At 33.8% G+C, this 16,734-nt stretch overlaps 1 protein-coding gene across 1 annotated transcript in view; it reads left to right on the forward strand.

Moving 5' to 3' along the window:
• Window positions 1-16,734, forward strand: part of LOC140434768 (uncharacterized) — a 53,263-nt gene that overhangs the window by 20,548 nt on the left and 15,981 nt on the right. The window lies entirely within an intron of this gene.

The raw sequence follows: 16,734 nt of genomic DNA on the forward strand, positions 1-16,734 counted from the left end.
AATTGGATCCACGTCTAAAGAAGACGACATATTTTTGGAGATGTCATTTATACATTGAGCACAGATTTAAGGAGTGATATTAGATATGAATAATTAACATAATTCACGCGAATAAATTATTTATTTATAAAAATATGTTTTATTAATATAATATGTATTATTCGAAAATTTTAAAAATGAAAAGTAGATGCATGGTTAGTAGAAAACAGTTATAACAAAATAAAGTTTATTGTTTTTTGTAATTTATACCTAGTATTTTTCACCTGGCTCTCATACGAGCCTGCATAAGTCTTGGCATTGCGGTAGTTAAATTTTGAAAATAAAGATTGTGTAATTTGTCCCATATTTTCTGAAGAGCCGCACTAAGCTCAGGCAAGTTGTTTGAGCGGGGTAGCCGAACTTGAATTTGTCTTCCCAGTGTGTCCCATAGATGTTCGATTGGATTGAGGTCGGGGTTGAAAGCTGGTTAATTCATGAAATAAAATTAGGTACTATGAATGGTTGTTATATATGGGTGTTATATATTCTAAAATGGTTGTTATATACCTTGCTCTTGTCATAGAACCTTTATCCACAAGAACTAAGTCAGTACGTGCATCGGAACTTATACCAGGCCAAACCATAACTGAGCCTCCTCGAAAGGTTATGCTGTCAGGAATATTGCATTAGACAAATCGTTCTCCCTGTCTTCTTCAGTTTCTTTCGCGTCCGTATGGTGATCTCAAGCAAAACCTGGACTTCTCTGAGGACAAAACATTACTCCAATCTGCGTAATTCCAATTTACGTGTTCTCTTGCAAGAGCAAGTCGAGTTATGCGATGTTCCACGGATGGCTGTGGGCATGGGCCTGGACTCCTGGATAATAAATTCGCTTCATGAAGTCGTCAAAAAACTGTCCACATGCTTATATTCACACATCCTACTTCATTCAGGGAATTTGCCAGCTCAATTGAAGTTAGATGTCTATTTCTTAAATATGATGACATCAAAAATCCATCATCGCATTCGGTAGTTGCTCTCCTACATCCTTATCCCGATCTTCTAATGTAGTTGCCGTTTTGATTAAACAGCCGGCTCTTTGAACAGCACAACGACTTACACCTAGCAGCTGGGCGGCATAATATTGGCTACATCCAACCATCATGCACTAAAGCCACGGCTCTTGCAGCATCCGTTGATGTTAAAGTCATTTTAGTACAATTAAAAATTCTAAACTTAAAATTGTTTAATGCCAAATTTACCCGGTTGTTAAAATCAGTAAGATAACAAGAGTTCGGCCCTGACAAAAGTTGTGAATAAGATGTTTGTCTCGGCTCTTGATATTTTTGTGTTAAACTATGAATATTAAACGTTATAAATTACAGTTAAAGTTTACCAACATTATTTAAAACTGTAAGTTTAAATATTTCTTATTAGTTAAACTTAAAAACGCATTCTAAACTGGATTTATTAGTTTTTTTGGATGGTTTATCGATCGCAAATAATTATAATTTTATCAATAATAAACAACAACCAGTGTTATTTTTTGCTTGGGCAGAGAGGTACTATATTTTTGCTGCTGTGAAAAATAATAAATTGGTATGTCGTCGGATGTAACTATACAGAACGTCTCTTCAAAGAGAAAATCTTATTCCTTGGCAGCATCACAGCAGAAATTTCCTACTAAAGATCAAGCAGTTATTTTTAGTGCTATAAATAACGCCCGTCTTCAGGATTATTTAATCCCGCTAGGCCCTTTAATTAATCCAAAAAATATCTTATTCTCTTCTCGGTTATCTAATAATAGAATATGTATGTATCTAAATAGTAAATCCAGCATATATGAATTTATGGAGCAATATGGTTCTATTAAAGTGCAAGGAGAAATCGTACGAGCTAGAAGACTTATAACGCCTGCTGAAAGGCTAGTGTTATCTAACGTCAGTCCAACAATTCCCCATGATGTACTTATCCGAGAATTAAAAGAAATGGGCTTAAACCTCGTTTCCCCTATAACGTTTTTAAAAATCGGTGCTACACTACCAGAGTATAACCACATATTAAGCTTCAGAAGACAGGTATTTGTCAGTCCACATAATATCACTATTCCGGATTCGATTGAAATAAATTATGAAAACACCTCTTACAGAATTTTCATATCTCAAGACAATCTGACTTGTTATAGTTGTAAGCAATTAGGCCATATTTCAAACAATTGTCCAAACATCAACAGTATACCATCAACCACTCAGGCCCAAAATTCAACTATACCGAATCCTACTTCTACGCCAAATTCGCAGTCTTCTATCGATATTGATAGAGAACTACATCAATTTGGGGTAGGTGATCCAAATGTTACACCTACTCCTAAACCATCTTCAATTCCTTCTAGTCCAGAAATTTTACAACCGCCTAGTGAAATGGAAATAACTATAATTGCCGATGTGGACATTTCCACTAAAACTTCAACTGTAAAACCATCGGAAGTAAAGGACCCACAAGCTTCACTGGAAACCACAAAAGATTCACCCTGTTCATCTGTGAAAAGAAGCATTGACAAAACATTATCTCCCCCCATCGAAAATCTAAATACAGATACCCAATTATTTACTCCCCCACCCATATCTCACAAAATCAAAACCCAGAAACCAAAAAAATCCAAACGCACAGCACCAACACCTGATTCTCTTAAATTATTCATGAATGAAAACTCCACATCACTTTTATTAAACTATGATCAACTCATGATGCTAATTGAAAATATTCAAGGCAGTCAATCACCTATCGAAATTGTCAAGGAATATACATCCGATTTTCTTGGTCTATTAAATCTGTTAACCATATCTTATCCATACATATCCGACAAAACTACGAAACATCGTTTCACCCGTCTTAAAAATAAATTGCAACACTACCTAAGTAACGATATTACAGACAGTGAATTATCCTCCCTCGATACATAATTTTCAACTCTATACTACAATGGAATATTGATGGACTATTCCATCGCCTACCTATGTTACAAATCATTCAATCAGAATACTCCCCAGAAATAATATGTCTACAAGAAACTAACCTTACTCTTTCCAATATATACTCACCAAAACAATTCAACTGTTTTCGAAAAGATAGAACGAACACCAATCGCGCTAGTGGAGGAGTGGCAATCTTGGTAAAAAATTCAATAGACCATGAAGCCTTTCCACTCATAACAGATCTCGAAGCCATTGCGGTAAAGATTTTAGAACCACATAGAAAATTCTACATCTGTAATATGTACTTGCCTCCTAACATACAAATTAGTTACGAAGACCTCCGCAAACTTCTTGATCAGATACCCACACCACGCCTAATTTTAGGTGACCTGAATAGCCATAATACAATTTGGGGCTCACAAAATACAAATTTAAGGGGCCAAATATTAGAGAACATTATTACAGATTTTCATCCAAACTTTTTAAATGATGGCAACCCTACTAGATTTAATATATCGACAGGCGAATCATCAGTTCTTGATCTTTCTTTATGTGTTCCTAACTTAACCATAGGTTTAGACTGGGAAGTATTGCCTTTTACATATGGAAGTGATCACTTTCCCATAGTTATTACAAACCTCAACCATGTACAGAAACATCAAGAATTTAGTCCAAAGTGGAAAACTAACAACGCAGATTGGGATTCATTTTCTCAATATATTGATAGTCACATAGCTAGGGCCCAAATAACCAATGCTATTGACGAGACCATTAAATCACTCAATGACATAATTTTAGAAGGTGCTATATTGTATATTGGTAAAACAAAACAAATATACAGGGACGTACCCCAGTACCGTGGTGGTCTAAAGAATGCGAAGAGGTCATAAAAAATAGTAAATCTGCTAAATTATTAATTATAAGAAGCACAAGACACCGAAAAACAGAATTAATTTTAAAAAATTAAAGGCAAAAGCGCAGCTTACAATAACGCAAGCTAAAAGGAATTCATGGCAGAAGTTTGTATCGGAAATAAATAACACAACTAGCTCCAAGGAAGTCTGGCAAAAAATTAGAAAAATTTGTGGTACTCCGCAGAGGACTTTTATTAAACACTTGAAAGTACAAAATAAAATAGTATCCAAAGATGAAGATATTGCAAACGTTCTAGCGGATTTTTACGAAAGCCTCTCAAACGACAAAAATCCACGTGCAGATTCTTCAAATTCATCATCTGATACCTTTACTCTTCCTAATAATGAAAATCCTAACGTAGCAATTAATAGTCACATTACATTTCAAAAACTTAATTCAGCACTTTCAATCCTTAAAGATTCTTGTCCTGGACCCGATGATATCCCAAACATATTTCTAAAACATCTTCCGGACTCAGCCAAATCTCATTTAATTGACACATTTAATTTCATATGGACGCAACAGCATTTTCCTTCAATATGGACTAATTCCTACATCCTACCTCTTTTAAAAGACAAAAAATCACGATATAGTGTGGAATCATACAGGCCAATCTCAATTACTTGTTCCATGTGCAAACTTTTAGAAAAAATCGTTAACAGTAGATTAATGTGGACATTGGAACAAAATCAATTACTGATTACTGAACAAAATGGATTTAGGCAGAATCGATCAACGGCTGATAACATTCTGGAACTCGAAAGCGATAATATGGAATCATTTGCAACTAATAGAAAATGTACCGCGATATTTTTTGACTTAAAAAATGCCTTTAATACTGCCAGGAAACACAGGATTCTAAAAACGTTGTATGAGTGGAATATTCGGGGACACTGTTTATCGTTCATCCACAATGTTTTAACCAATCGGACTTTTCGCGTAAGAGTTTCTAATTCGTGCTCGAAAACTCACTGCTTAACAAATGGAGTACCACAAGGGTCTGTTCTTAGCCCAACACTCTTCCTAATAGCGATAAATGATATTTTGAAAAACATAGAAAAACCTTTAAAAGCACGGATTTATGCTGATGATTTAGTGGTATTTACAAAAGGAAAAAATATAGACAGTATGACAAAATGTTTACAAAGCTGTATCAATAAACTGGAAACATGGTCTCTGAATACTGGCTTTGAATTTTCTACTACAAAAACAAGAGTCATGGTTTTTGCAAAAACAGCAAATGTAAGTACGGCATCAAATCTTACGTTATACGGGAAACCAATAACCGTAGATACTCGTATTAAATTTTTAGGTATGCATTTAGACAACAAACTGACATGGCGAGAACATATAAAGCAATTACAATTAACTTGCCATAAGAGAATAAATATTTTAAAAACATTATCAAACAGGAAATGGGGTTCCGACCAAAATACAATATTATCAGAATACAAATCGTTAATCAGGTCTAAACTCGATTATGGATGCATCGCTTATTGTTCTGCCAGAAAATCTATTTTAAAATCTCTAGATACAATTCATAATAATGGGCTAAGGATCGCACTACGAGCATTTAGAAGTACACCTATTGAGAGCATATACGCTGAACTTGGTGAGCCATCCCTTTACCACAGGCGAATGCAACTGACATTAACACATTCATCCTCGGTATTCTGTAATCCAGAAAAACCTATTTATAGTAACACCTTCACAAATAAATATAACGAACTTTTCAACTATAATGATAAACTAAGAAAATCATACTATGAAAGAGTTAGAACATATTGCAAAAAATTAAACTTTGATTTTCCTGACATATTCGATTCAAACATCACCGATCCTCATATCCCTTGGTCAATCAATATTCCACAGTGTAATGTATATTTGAGCAAATATAGTAAGTCGGAAATACGTCCCTCACAAATAAAAACTATTCTGTCAAATATACTCCAAACTTATGAAAATTTCTCCAAAATATTTACAGATGCTTCAAAATCTAGCAATGGAGTTGGTGCCGCTTTTGTGATCAATTCAAGTAAATATCTATTTCAACTATCTCCCCATTGTAGCATATACACAGCTAAATTATTCGCTCTTTATTGAGCAATTAAGTTTATAAATGATACCAATATCGTCAAAGCGGTGATTCTTTCTGATTCTCTGGTTCGATTACTTCAATTCAACGAGTATATCCTAAACACCCAATTGAAAAAATGATCAAATCAGAACTTCACACATGTCAAGAAAAAGGAAGAACAGTAGACTTCATATGGATTCCTTCTCATGTGGGTATCCCCAGAAATGAAGAAGCAGACTTAAGTGCGCGTAGTGCAGTGTCTAGTGCGGACTCAGAAATAATATTAAAGTGCGGTCCAGAAGATTTAAAGCTTTTTATTAAGGCAAAAATCTTAGAAGTCTGGCATAACGAATGGCAAATATCAACGTCTAAACTACGACAAATTAAAGACACAGTTAAAGGAACTAAACCTTTGTACAAAAATTGCCATGAACAGAGTGTAGTTAACCGATTACGATTAGGCCATACTAGACTCACACACTCTTACCTTTTTTCAAAATGTAACCCACCAATATGCGAGCGCTGCAATTCAACCTTAACAGTAAAACATATCTTTGAATGTGACAAATTCAAACATCAACAATCTCTTTATAATATAGATTCAAATTTATCAGTTGTGTTAGGTCAAAATAGTTATTCAAAGAACTTTATAGATTATTTAAAAGCTGTGTGTTCCATAGGATTTAACTTTTTTTGTATAGTATTACTGATTTTTTTTTAGTACTATTGTGTAGGAAAAAAAAATCTTTTTTATAACCATGTAATATAACTATTCTTGTAAAATTGTACAGATGCGTCGCTAATAACCATTCGGTGGATGCGACTTTCTCTTTAAATAAAAAAAAAGTAAGATAACAAATTAATTTCTTGAAGCTTATCAAACGTAAATTTTTGACAAGAACATGAATTCTTACTGTTTATAAGAAATGCCACAAAAAAATAAAAAAAAAATAATATATAGAAATATTAACTGTACTTATTCGAGTATTTTTTTTAAGTTATAGATGCCATATAAGAAGTACTAAATTTTAAAACTCACCATAAATGGGAAATATGTCATGTATCGAATATTTTGCAACAAAGTGTATTTTAATTACATAGTTTCGTACTGACTTTAGTTTCAAGTAAATTTAGTCAAATATTTCTAAGTAGCATCTTATTTTGCTTATGACCTACATAATTTAAAAATAATTCCAGTTTTAAAAAAGGGGGTAAAAATGCGAATAACAACTACAAGCAGCTATTTATATTGGAATTATTTTATTTTTAGAGAAAATATATTATTTAAAAATCAACAGTATGGTTTTAGAAAAATTCAGTCATTAAGTTGGCAAGGTTTTTATAATTTAGCATATTGGGGAATTCTAATCAAGTACTACGTGTGAAATCTAACCATCAATCAATACCGGAAATGGAATCTCTTAAGTTTTTGAGGATGTAAATTTGATGGACATAATCATATCAACAGATTAACATCTAAACTGACTTATATCTGTGGTGTAGTAAAGTACTTAGGGAACACGTTTATTTTATAGAAAATAATATTGCAGAAAATATGTATTTTTGGGTTAAGGTAGGATTCCTAATGTCGAAAGATTTTGGGACAGCTGAGTTGATTCCTACACCATCGCTCTACTCATGGTATTGATAACGTTTTTAAAGAAACAGTCACTGATTTCCTAAAAATATATTCAGCTACGGTGATTATGATTACTGGAAATAGAGAAACATTAAAAATTCACATCATGTAGCAGCCCTATTTGGAAAAGTACTTATCAGAAACCTATAATCTGCTATACAAAATAAATATAAATAATCTATGTAGATTTGAAAATTCAGTGGTTTTTTTTTCTTTAGTCTGTTGTCTAATAGTAACTTAAATGTGTTTAGTTTTTTTGTGACATTATCCATATAAAGCTTTTACATCAATTAAGATATCATAAACTATATCGTCAATTCAGAGAAATATGCCGATATGTCACTATGAGTTTAGAAGGTGATTGCTGTTTTCATTTATTACAGTGCCACAGTGCTACAGTGACAACAGTATAAGAAATCTATTAAAGGCAAGTAAAAAAATTAAAATAAAATTATAACCAAGAACGTTATTGCTTCCCAAACTTTCTTAAACATCAACATAGATCCCATTAAGCTGCAAGAATTTATGATTTTTTCAGCACCACCAATCTCATTAAGGCACAATACGAGATAAGATGTAAACAATGACATATTTAGGTCCAAAATAACCTTCTGTAACTTAACCGAAGACAATTAAAAAAAAAACGCGGAAACGAGACAAAACTCGAAACTAAACTATCTTTCTAAAAAATATATGGCAAGGTGCCAATTTTTTTCCTCTAATACAAATAATTTTTTCAAGAAAAATACAAAAATTTTCACTTTTAGTCAATGTTTTTTGTCTTTTTCTTCTAATGCCAGCTGCACTACTAAAGGTTGGCTATAACCATTGCAAATTTATCGCTATCTTCTGCTTTTCTTAAAAGCGTCTGTGTGTTAAACCCGGTCCAGTCGCGACTGTTTTTCAGCTAGGATATTTGTCGTTTACCAGGACCCTTTTTTTCTTTGATTTTATCTTTCATAATCAGCTACAACGACAGGTACAAAAAAAATTCTCCATAACGGACACCAACGGAGAAAAATAATTGTCCATTATGTTGAGTTGTCCGTTGTGTAAAGTTATCGCTTAATTATTTGAAATAAAAAAGTCGTTTCGAATTACTTGATTTCTAATTATACATATTCGTACATATTGGCATATGCATATACACAAATAAAACAAATCAAATACTAATGTAAGAAAGGTAGGTATTATTTCTTAAAAAAATCATCAAGTTGGTTTATTTTTTGTTTTGAACATTATTTTTTACAATTTCTGACTAAGCATTTAAAATTACATCAGATATTTTTTGACTACTCTTGCATCACCTATATACATAAAAAATAATTCTAAGTCTCTTAATTTTGGGTAAGCATCATTTAAATTACTTAGAGTTGTAGTAAGTTCTAGTTCATCGTTACTCTTATTGTCGGAAACATTAGACACCTGTTCGTTTTCTTTAAAATCACTAACACTACTAGCTAAGTTTACTTCAGGATTTTCCGTTAATAGGGCTGAATCAATCTCTGGGTAGTTAAAAATATGTTCTACTCCATGACTTTCGCAAAAGGTTGACAACGGCAAATCATCTTCCAGGTCTTGTAGCTCTAGATTTTCCACAATTTCTTCTCCATTACTATTATTTTTTTAAAAACCGTACCTAATGAAACACTTGGCTGTTGAAACGTTTCTCCATTCTGCCATAATCCAAATTAAGGCGTTAGCAATCGTTATGGATTTTTCCAGTTCAGATGTTGATAAAAAACATTCTATAGATGATACATTCTTCTCATTACAAACTTTCTGTACAGGGATTTTAAGTTTTTAATTATTCCTTAGTCTAACGGTTAACAATGTGCTGTAGTATTAGGTAGCAAAAATATTATCGATATGTTAGATAACCGAATATCCAAATAAGATGTTGCGTTGTCTGGAAATAAGAGAATTTTTCTATTTTGGCGTTGCATTTTTTTGTCTTTTGTCTTTTCACATTTGTGCAGCCAATTTGTCATGATATATCCGGCCATCCCGTCTTTTTTTGTCTTTTTTGAGACGGATTTTTGTTGAAAATTACCTCGGCTATATTTCTTGTTTAAAACATTTTTTTCTACGCGGCGTACAGATTCTTGAAAAATAATTGTTTTCCATTTTTCGCCCTTCTAGGGGTGGTTTAAAAGAAAACGTGTATTTTGGAGGCCAAGCATAGATGAGGTTGAAAATGGATGTGATATTTGCCTGTACAAATATTTTCATTAGTTTGTTGTTTGTTTTATCTAATTCTTTGCAGTCAAATAAATATGGTCAAGAAGGCTCTAAGTCCAGTGTGTCTATTACACTATTAGCTATGTATCTGCCACAGCTGTTGGTCGTTTTATTAGCCAAAATCCAAAGTATATTTTTATACAAAATATGGATTAAGGACTTTGCGTAGTGCAGACTTATCAACAATATTTTATTTATTTATTAGTAACACAGTATTTCCCAATAAACTTTTTTAATGCCTTATTGTTCAGTTTGTATGTTTTGATGTTTTCTGAAATAGGAATGTACAACAAACAGTACTAATTTAAACGGCTTTCGCAGTGTAGAACTGTATGAGGCTCGCACCCCCCTTTGGCATATACAAGATAATTCTCATTTTATATATTTGGTTATTGTTTCTTGGAATTTCGCAATTACATGTAGGTATTTTTTCCCTTAAGGTTGATCTTCACCCTCGATTAATTTGTTTCTGATCCTAGAGATGGCTCTACTGCGGCATAGTACTGTGGTAATTTTTTTAACTTAATCGTAGATTTCTACATGATGACTCTGTAATATTTTCAAACCCTAATATAAATTACAGTTTCCTATCATTATATCCATTGGCTGAGTTGCCAAGTTGTGTAGACAGTAATTTTATCAAATACCTAGTAGACCAAGTAAGCAAAGATATCTTTAACAACATCTTTATGTATAATATTTTACTGCTCCGCTGTGTCAATCGGAATATATTAAAGTTACGCATTTGCAAGAACATAATCCACACATATCATTGAAAAATGACACATATTTATTATGTAAACATTTTTATCGACAAAGAGGTACTTAGCGGCGCTATCTGTGAATATCGTATTACCATTAAATTTATACATGCAATCATATATTAGATTTTTGTTGATAGTTAAAAATTAAATTAGGTATCTGGTATTATTAAATATTTTAGTGGGATTTATATGAAAAATGGTCAATCGTCAAAAATGTTATTTAAAACATGCGAACATGTCTTTCTTTTGGTCTGTTTATTACTGGTTTCAGGTTTGTTATCTTCCTTATTAGTGCGTCTTTTTCTCTTCTTTGTATGTGTCCAAACCATCTCAGTCTGTGTGGATTAATAAATTTCACTATGTCTTAACCTTCGGTTATGTTTTTATTTCTTATTTCATGCTTCATTAGTCTTCTATATTCTCCTTGTTAGGGCTTTATTGGGCTGTTTATTCTTATCATTTTCTTTATATTTTACTTTTTATTTATATTTTTATTTTCTTTATATCTATTTTCGTAAGACATATTACTTTTGCTACGTATGCTATCACCGGTCTAATTGCTGCTCTATATATTTTTGTCTTTGTTTTTTGCTGTTTGTTATCTTTAAGTAGTGAATGATATTTTCAAAACACGATGTTCTTCTCTCACCTTGTGTGCGTGGTAGTGTCATGCGTTGGATGTACGATTTGGGGTAGTTGATGCCTATTTAGTTATCACGGTTCTATTTGGTCTAATTAGTTCTTCAGTTTCCGTATTCGACCATTTTATAAAGCCAAATGAGTATGTGAAAAGTGGTATTGCGTATGTGTTTATGTGCTTTTACTATGTGCTTGGAATTAAGTTTGCTTTTGAGTATTAGTATCCCAGATTTAGTCATACGGCTCACACTCCATCTAAGGGGAAAATTCACTCATCCCAGATACTTACGGTATCAAAAGGATTGAGCTCCAGTGGGACTCTTTCCGTGTTATCGAGCCCTAGGTGGCTTGGTATGTTGGAGTATCTCCCAAAAATTTTCGTACACATCTGGACGTTGAGAGTACTACAGCTTTCTGCATAGTCTTGTAGAGATGTTCATTCAGACCTAGCTTTTTTATGTTTTCTAGGAGTTTCTTTGGAATGACTCCAGTAGTAGAGAGAATAATAGGTATTGTCTGGGTACTTTCCATTCTCCACTGTCTTCGTATTTGAATTTCCAGATCCCTGTACTTGGCGATTTTTTCGTTCTGTTTAACACGAAGATTATTGTTGTTGGGTATCGCCACATCAATTAATGTTGTTTTTCTCTTTAGTTTATTAACCAGTATGAGATCTGGTCTATTATGTGCCACTGTTTGTTCTGTGAGCACAGTGCGGTCCCAGTATAGCTTGTAGTTGTCATTGTCAAGTATACTCTCAGGAACGTATTGATAATATGGAAGATGGTTTGTTTGAAGAAGTCCCAGTTTGATAGCTATATCTTGATGAATGATCTTTCTTACTGAGTCGTGCCGTTCCTTATATTCAGTTGCAGAAATGCCTGACAGCCCCGGTAAGATGTTGGATGGTTTCCTGAGCTTAACATCCATATCGGCATTTGTCATTCTGGACCTGAGGGTCTTTGATATATTTCAGGTAATTTTTGGTTGGTATAACCTGATCCTGAATGGCCAGTACTGAATCTTCTGTTTCAGGGAACATCTTTCCTGATGTCAGCCAATAGTTCCACGCTATATTGTCGACATGGTCTTGACTGACCTCAATGGGATGTCGCCCGTGCAGAGGTTTACCCATCCAGGTGCGCATTTTTTCGTCCTTAATAAGATGGTTTATGCGCATTTCTGGTTTCCTCAGTTAGATCGGTGTTGTGATCTACTGCACAAATCGCGCAATGTAAAGTAGATGTCTCAGCTTGCACCTGAAAATAAGTTCTTAAATTAGTAATTTGTTTTTCGAGTTGCTCACTTATATCCATAAGTCCTCGTCCTCCGAAATACCGCGGTAATGTCGTTCTTTCTACTGCACTTCGAGGATGGTGTTTTTGTGCCTTGGTGAGGTGTGTTCGTACTTTTCGCTGAAGATTTTCTATATCAAAAAGAGGTTTAATCTTTGTATGTAGGTATATTTAAAAAAAATATACCTATATACCTACATACAAAGATTAAACCTCTTTTTGTGTTACATGGTATACAGCCAGCTACAGGAATTTATTTTCCTTGTGGATTTTCTATTTCCGATTTTGTCCACTTAACAATACCAAATGAATAGCTAAGCGCGGAACATGCGTAGATGTTTAGTGCCTTAAACAAATTTTTACTGTTAAGGTGTAAACGAAGCAGCTGTTTTACCCTTCGTATAAACTCAGTAGTTATCTCAGTTTTTATTTGCTTATGGTCAATCTTCCGCGCTTGCTTTATTCCTAGGTATTTATACATATCATTTTCACCGATAGCCTCGATGTTCTGGCCGTTTTGCATTTCGAATCAGCCGGGCTGAACCTTTCCTTTGATTATACGGCACTTGTCAAGACCGAAGTGCATACTAATATCATTGGAGAAATTTTCTACTGTTTTTACCATCTGATCCAGGTGGCTTCGAGTAGAAGCTAATAGTTTTAAATCATCCATATACAATAGATGATTAAGGTTGATACGCCGGGCTACACAGGATGTGACCAATTTATACAGACTTGGAAGACAAGTAATTGGGCGGTACTTGGTTGGATCTTGAGTGTTACTTTGATCTTTGGGAATTAAATAAGTTATTCCCTGGGTTAGGAAAGATATAAATAGAAAAAAAAATACAAACAATATAGTTAACATAAGGCTAGGTACAATATTCTGTTCGTTTTCATCAAACTTGTTTTTGAAACTATTTAAACTAGTAGCTTCTACTATAAAAACAAGTCCGGAGACATTCTATGAAAAGCCTTTGATATAAAGTATAAAGCAGAGTTCGCTTTACTAACTATTTTTGCTGTTTGAGTAGACCAACTTAATGTTTGGTTGACCGTAACACCAAAATCATTAACTTCCCGTAGCGACTTCAGAGGAACTCCATCCCAAACATATTATGTATATCGGAAATATGAATATCGGCATGAGAAGATTTAAATGACAAAAAGTCAGAAAACTTAGCATGTAAAGAAGCAATATTGGTCTAAAAAATATTGGTTGTTGTCTTTATTCGTTTTTTGCGGCATTTTGTTGGTTAGTACTAATAATAGTTGAAACTTTATTAATATACTTTATTGTTAGTTCTTTGTTAAGTACTTTATATTTTTCCAGTTCCTCTCGCCATTTATTAAAAAAATTTAGTTGATATTTAGTTATGTCATCCATTAAAATTGAACTCTAGAAAATTAGGTTCTTAACCACCTCGTCTAATTCTGCAACATAAATAATGGACTATTATTATCTGCAAATTTAACCGTTAATAGCCTAGGCTTATTACTATTGTTAACCTGCCAATACGAAAAACGGAAAAACGTGGAAACTGATAACGAATATTTGCTTCTTGTTACAATCCTCGAGTTACTCAATTGAGTTACTTTGAGAAAGTTGTTCCAAGGCCTCGAGCCTTAATAACTTAGAAATTAAATCAGATAATTTATTAAAGTGATCTTAGAATGTATAGCAACTATTACAGACGATTCTTAGTGACTTTGATTTTGTCCTAGTTATTCTTATAACTTCTTCTTGTGCAATATTTAGACATTGAACATGAATACGAATATGAACAAGTTCGTTTGAAATACCTTCTATAATTATTACACCTGCATCCAGTTCAAATAATTCTAATATGGCACCCATTTTTGATGTTAATAAAGATTTTTCTATCTTACCAGTAAAAAACTATATAAAGAATAGTAGGAAAATGTAACTTGACTTTCATACACAATACAAAAAATCCAACAACGCTAATTGAATAATTAAATTACCACGTTAAATATGCAGAACACAATCATTATTGTATAAATACACAATATGATATTAGATATACATATCTAATATTAGGCTTATAACAAAAGTAGACAGGTGGTAGACATTGTGGACTATCACGGGTTGTGTTTCTCTGCATGTGCTAGCAGTAGAAAAGAGACATCTCTATGAGAGAAGAGAGCATTTGACAACAGCTATAAAAAAAAAGAAAGGAAAAGATCAATGGAAAGATGGCAAGAAGAGGAGAACAACAAGGAAGATGTTGCCCAGTGGACCAAGATGCTGATCCCGAGCCTAAGAGGACTGGTTAGATTGTCTGTTTTAGGGCGTATCTTCATAGGTTCAGAAAGACAGATACAGATAAATGCCTATACTGCGAATATTCCGACATTGTTACTCACACAATGCTGGAGTGTAATAGATGTACAGTGGAGAGAAACAGAGAAAGAAATAGGTATGAACCCTGTGACTGTAAGAGAGATGATTGTGAAGATGACTGGAAGTACGGAGGGATGGAATAGTGTTCACAATTACATCCGAGCAGTCATTAAAAAGAAAGAAGAAGAAGAGAAACACCAGCCGAGCCAACGACAGAGATAAGATCTAATTACTATTTTAATGGAAATCAGCCACAATTGAAGGTTAAAATAAGTTTATTGACGTTTGAATCTTTGATCTTTGATCTTGCACTAATAACTTGTTTATACTCCAACAATTAATAGAAAAAAGAATGGTAGTTGGTACCAAACTACATCTAGCCTTCATCGACCTAGAAAAGGCGTATGATACAGTTCCAAGACTTAAATTGTGGCAACAACTCGACATTAGTCCATACCTTTTAGGAATAATTACAGAAGTATACAGGGAGAACACTACTTACCTAAAAATCGGAAATAGACTATCAGAGCCAATAAAAGTAACTAAAGGACTAAAACAAGGATGGAGAATATCACACTCACTGTTTAATTTATATATTGAGGCACCCCTTCGTAATTGGAAAAACCACTGCCTGGGAATGGGAATCCCCATAGGAAATGACGTTCTGTTCTCCCTGAACATGACCAAGTCGTCCTAGCTCAAGATTTTTATGATCTAGAATTTATAATAAAGCGTCTACAGAGAATATGTAAAATGTGGGTTACAAGTCAGCATGAAGAAAACAGAATATTTAGTTATCAATTCAGATGCAAGGTTTGAAGTGTTGATCGACGAGGACGTGGAAATCAAACAAGTGGAAAAATTTAAATATTAAGTGCACTCATTGCTAAAAACGGCTTGGGACAAACCGAAATTAAACACCGAATTACTCAGAGACGTAAAATTGTAGGATGTCTGAACTCCTTATGGTGGGATCGCAACATTTCCAAAAGGAACAAAAAAAGAATGGGGCAAACCATGGTTGAATCAGTTCTTTGTTATGGCTCTGAAGTATGGCCAATTGTCAATGCAGACCTGAAGAGAAGATTGTTAGCAGTTGAAATGGATTATTTGAGAAGAAGTGCTAGAACATCAAGCCAGGAAAGGAAGACCAACGCTACAGAAACGGTCATTGACAGAATAGAAAAAAAGAGGTTCAAAATGGTTTGGACACCTATTGAGAATGCCTGACGAACGTTGGCCCCAAAAACTTCACAAATGGATGCCCCCTGGACGAAGAAAAAGAGGTAGAACTTGACGCTCATGGAATGAAGCAATTAGAAGAGCGATGGAATCGAAAAGTTTGGAGGAGGAGCATGCCTTAAACCGGCAGGATTGGCGGAGAAGAACGGGAATACGGCGATAGCCGTCTCCAAAATGTATTGTATTTACAAGTTGGCTTATTCCCATTAAAATAGTAATTACTTTAAAAGCCACAAGAAAATAGTTTCAGAACAATAGATAAGATTTAGATAAGAGAAGGGAGTGTTCCAAAAATGTCTTCACCCCACTTTCGGAGTACGGTACGTGCGACAGTCAAATGCACACAAGTAAGAGAGGGTGGTTTTATTTGGTAGGCAGGATAATAGATACCTGAATCTTTGGCACTGCTATCTTTAGTACTTTAAATTAAACTAAAACCCAAATTTTAGAGACTCAAAATGGAGGTAGCATAAAAAAATTTCAAACCCCCCCTCAAACAAATTCTGTGTACGCCACTGGTTATGCAAGAAACACTATTTTTATAAATACTAAAATAATTAACTAAAAACGCCTAAATAGGTTTTTAAAACTAAATGGGTTTTT

Source organism: Diabrotica undecimpunctata, chromosome 2 (assembly GCF_040954645.1).
Source record: "Diabrotica undecimpunctata isolate CICGRU chromosome 2, icDiaUnde3, whole genome shotgun sequence".
In the NCBI taxonomy this organism is placed as follows: Eukaryota; Metazoa; Arthropoda; class Insecta; order Coleoptera; family Chrysomelidae; genus Diabrotica; species Diabrotica undecimpunctata.